This window comes from Hyaena hyaena, unplaced genomic scaffold (genome assembly GCF_003009895.1).
Source record: "Hyaena hyaena isolate Hyena2069 unplaced genomic scaffold, ASM300989v1 scaffold_1578, whole genome shotgun sequence".
Classification (NCBI taxonomy): domain Eukaryota; kingdom Metazoa; phylum Chordata; class Mammalia; order Carnivora; family Hyaenidae; genus Hyaena; species Hyaena hyaena.
Window position 1 is genome coordinate 1 of NW_024082214.1, and position 5,316 is coordinate 5,316.

A 5,316-nucleotide genomic window follows, 5' to 3' on the forward strand; every position below is an offset into this window, starting at 1 on the left:
GCGCCCCGCTGAAATTTCCTTAGACACAGCTTCCCAGGCAACCCCCTCGGGCAATTCCAGGCCCCCTGCAGAGCTCTGGGGGTGGAGTCAGAATCGCTGCCTCCTTCTCTGCGTCAGGCTGACAAGCATGGGCGGGGGCTTGCCTGCCGGGTGCTCTGAGCCCGAGCCCGCTGGAGTGAGGAAAACCGGGTCCCTCTATGGCTCGTCACCCGAAACACGAACTCACAGGCTAATTACCCAGTTTTTAGTTCTTTGTCTTCCCTCTCGAGTTCCAGCCAGCCAGGAGCGCGGACGCCCGGTGTCCGCGCGGCTCTTTCATGGGCCCCAGCCGCCCAGGAGCTACAATGGCGGCAGGCGCGCCACCACTCTGAAGTCCAGCCTCCAGGAGCCCGCACAAAGAAGCAGTTTGTGTGCTCAGCTCCCCCCGGGACCAGTTGGCGCGAGGGGACCTAGTGTGCAGGTATTTGGCAAGTATGGTCTTTCTATGCACCGAGCGGGGGTTTTTCTGTTTCGGACTCTCTCCTTTTCGCCTCTCACTCCCCATAGAGGGTAGAGGGGGATCGCCTTCCACCCCGGAGTCTCCGATTCCGGCCCGATTTTATCTTCCCTGGTTCTCACTCACATTAGAAGGCTCTCTCAGTGGATTCTGCATCCTTTTTCTCCCAATCTCTCAGGTTTTGGAAAGTTTCCAATGGCTTCAGATCTTTTCTGTGTGATATATGGGCGCGAGTGCAAGTACGGAGCTCCTTACTTCTCCGCCATCTTGCCCTCTCTCAAACTTCAGAAATTTTCTTATCCAGCTTGGGCAACTAAACATCCTCCAGGAGCTCAACTTGTCTTTTTTCTGCATCACAGATCAACTGCACAAACTGCTCAGGTGAAGGAGTGGGGAAGAACCTGGGTTCCCTGAACACTCCAATGTTAAGACAGAAGAGACCATACTCAGATACCCAGGCTCCTCTAACCTATTTCTCCTTCCACATCAGCATGGGCACTGACAGGAGTTTGAAACTGGCCAGGCTAGTGAGAGGTATCTCATTGTGAAGAGACAGACAATATTTGAAAAGAAAGCTGTGCTACTTCACTCAATCATTCATTGAGTTGACTATGTGCAGACAGTATAAGTTTGCAAATATATTGGTGAAAAAGACTCAGTCCTTCTATTGGAGTTACAGCTTCCTCGGGAGGAAGGGGATGGGGCGGCATTCAGAGGAATCACTGATGCCCATCCCCATGGACTGGCCACAATAGTTAACAGTGCCAGATCATTTTGCTCCTGTATTTCCCCAAAGGTTTAGACCCTGAATGGAGAACTTGTTATTTAGGAACTAGTCAAAAGGAAATCTCAGTTGGGTGTTTTACCAGACCTATCTTCACCAAATAAGTGAATAGGATCCATTATTATTTGTGTTGTATATACTAAGTGCATACAACATTTTTCACTTAATCTTTTTTTTTTTTTTGCAACCATGTATAATAATTACCTTTGTGCACATTTTCAAGAATAAAAACTTGTATCTCACAGTGGAAAAATAACCCTTTTTCAGGGTCACAAATCTACTAAGTCTGATTTATAAAGCCCACATTGTTAACCACTGTTGCAAAATATGTACAAATTGGTTTATTCTAGAGCCTTAGGTACCTATAATTCAGGGCTTGCTGCCCTGATCCAATCCTCATTTTTCTGAATTAAGCTTTCTTTTTTCCCTCTACAGAATCCTTTCACCTCAGTTGGATATATTCTATCTTTCTGTGGCCTGTCTAACAGAGATATCTCTGTCCTGTCCCAGAGTTCTCAGTCCGCCTACCTAAAGCTGTTGAATCTCAGTAAAACCAGATATTCTCAGAAGTTTATGAGCCCTTCCAGACTCTCCTAGAGAAGGTCTCAGGCACTCCACAGTATCTGGAGATAAATAACTGCCTGATAACTGATTCTACTCTCTCTGCTGTCCTCCCAGTCCTGAGGACTGTACCCACTTCCATGTCCTTAGCTTTGCCTTCAACCCCATTACAATGCCTCTGCTCATGGGCCTTCTGCAGCATTTAACATCCTTGACGGAGCTGAAGAATATGATTTATCCTGTACCTGTCCACTGCTATGAACAATGGAATTTTCTGGGAAGGTTGGACTGACAGAAACTTGCTGAAGTGCAGGTCCAATTGACAATAATGCTGCAGGAGGTACAGCGAGATGACATGAACTGGGCCACTTGTCCTGAGTGAGTTCCACAGTACCAGGAGTTGTTTCAACACTGATGTGTGGCCATTAAAGCATTCAGTGTTTTTCCTGAAGCTCAAATTTATAGAGACACACAGATAAAATTCTACCGTTTGAGGAAACTGAAGTTAGGGAAGTTGGATAGGTAACTGACCTCTATAAAAGAAAAATTCAAAAAAGGAAATAGAAGAATTTGAAAGGTCCCATGGATCTTTTGCTCATTCCCCTTTATATCCTTTTCTGGTTGCTACCTACAGTGTTGGGTATGTGACATAAGCTAATCCAGTCTTGGTACCATCATTTTTCTGCTCACACTGATTGGACCACTTATCCATTTATGGATAGGTGACACAAGTCAGATCAACTGAAACTCTTCCTTGATGTGATAGTTAATAAAGCCAGTGATTTTACCTCTTAGGGTTCTGCAAACTTCTTATATTTTTTATTGCTTTGGGTTGCTTATAAGAAACCCTATGAGAGTAAAAAGAAACAAACTGTGCCCACTACCTACTGGTACTTTTTGTTGTTGTTTGTTTTTGAGTATAGTTGAGACACAATATTACATTCGTTTTAGGTGTACAGCATAGTGATTCAGTTTTTCTGTATGTTATGCTATGCTCACCACAAATGTAGCTAACATCTGTTACCATATGACTCTATTACAATATCATTGACGACATTACATAAGCTGTGCCTTTTCCTACTGATGTTGTTGTGCCCGAATCACGAGTCCCCAGTGACCTCAGAAGCCAACACCGATGCAAGAACAAAAGGGTCTTTATTACAAGCTCGAGCAGGGTCTCACCCACCTACTGACACAGCAGCAGCAGCAGGGGGGAGCCCCGAACAATAGCGAGCAGGGTTTTTAAGGGGTAAGGGATGGGGTTGTTACAGTAAACATGTTGTACACCAATCATATTTGTATAACACCCCTGGCAACAGCTTTGGCCATTCAGTACCTGTGAGGTGTCCGTTACTTTTGGTGGAGCCCAATTATGGCCTTTTGAGACTCCTTTGAAAATGACCAATTATGAGGTGAGTTAGGCACGGGGGAGCAGCCCTTGTCTCAGCCTGCAGGAATGTTTTTAACCTCCTCTGATTGGCTAATTGGAGAGAGGTTTCGGCCTTGAACTATCTGCGGTTTTTTTCCTGAGACTGCTGCTATGTGCAGCCCGAGGTTGCTTTTAATGGGGTCTTAATTTTAAAATGACGTTATTTAGATTCTTCAATGTTTTTATCAACATGTTACTACTTGCTTTCCCAGGTCTCAGACCCCTGGCTCAGTTATTCCTTATTTCATATCATTCACCAAATGCCTGTTATGATTTAGGTAGTGTTCCAGATGCTGATAAAGTCCCTGAACTCAGATCACTCAGAGAATATTCTTATGACTTGTCAGTTTTTCCACTCTTTTTTTAGAGCATTTGTAAAAATTATTTACCCCCTCCAACCCCAGATTTTTTTCACTTTTTCCCTTACATGCTCTGCTCAATCCATGTTGGCCCCTTTATGCTGTTGTATGACCTCAGGCCATGGCTTAAATGTTTCCTCCTCAGATAGGTTTTCCTTCCTTATCTAAGTAGATGTACTCTGCTCCTTCTCTCTCTTAATCACCTTCTTTATGGGCTCTCACAGGGCTCTTAACACTCCTCCCTGCTATTCTCCTGCCACAATCACCCCCAAAACAGGTAACAAACAACTTGGGGACAACCTCTATGCCCCAGTACCCACTGAAAATAGTCAAACTAGCTCATTGTAAAACTATTTAATCTTCCTTGCCTTGCTTTACATTTATGTCATAATAAAAGCCAAGAATTCGAGTACACTGCAAAGAGATAATTAGAAACATTTTTTTGGTGTGGTGTTGATAATGTGAATGATATGTTTAGATTTTTTTGTTTGTTTGTTTGCAAGACTTGCGGTTCCCAATTCTTTGTTTTCAGAAGATTGGAAGAATGACCCAAATATCTTGTCAGGGAATCATTAAAAATAATTTTGAAGGATATCATAAGACATTCAAAGAATTGACTGCTATTTCCACACAAAAGTTCTCTATTACTGTTTGTTAGGGTCACAGACACAGACTGACATAAGTTCAGGAACTCATTTAGTTTCCTGCAGGTGACTTGATTCCTTAGAATTCATTTTAAAGCATACTTCATTAGGAAACTGGAGCTGCTGTATTACTTCCCATTAAAGGAAAAAATGAGAGTCTCAAAGATAAGAAAGCTTCAGTGTGAAGAGTTGCACTTCCATGTAAGCTACAGAAACCTGGAAAGAGTATTGTTTCCGCCATCAAAAAGAAAAAGCCAAACAAACTGTACAATCATAATTTTACTTGAACCCATCAGAGAGTTGAATTCATTATATGGCAACCAATTAAACTGAATGCCAAGGAGGCTCAGGCCTTTCTAGGGAAAGACTGGATACATGGACTTTGGGCATAGCTCAGGAAGAAGGGGCACTAGTGATTTGTACAGGTGGGTTATAAGAATTTAAAGTCATAAGAATTTAGCTAATTATTGTTTTTTTTTAATTTTAGTGTTTGTTTATTTTTTAGAGAGAGAGAGGGAGAGAGAAAGAGGTAGGTCAGAGACAGAGAGGGATACGCAGAATACAAAGCAGGTTCCAGGCTCTGAGGTGTCAGCACAGAGTCTGACATGGGATTTGTACTCACAAATCGTGAGATCATGAACTGAGCCGAGGTTGGATGGTTAACTGACTGAGCCACCCAGGAGCCCTGAATTTAGCTAATTTTTAAAATGAATTGTTAAAGATCAAGTACTGGCTATTCTGGCAGTATAAAGCCCCTAAGAGTACCAAACACAGGGAATTCCAGTCGTTTGCAGGCTCTTATCCATGAACCTCTACTAGGTGCCCACAGGAAAGACTGGGAACAGGTAGGAGATCAGAAAGGACTTTCTGGAGATGACAAGGCATTGTTGCAGAAAAATGAATCCTCAACACTTGCCCATATCTTTCTCTCATATGAACCAAGAGCATCATGTAAACTTTTTCACCAGTAGGTCACAGGTAAACACACATTACTGTTATGGGAAAGGTAAAAGTAAAGAACCCTCTACCATTAGATGAGAGCA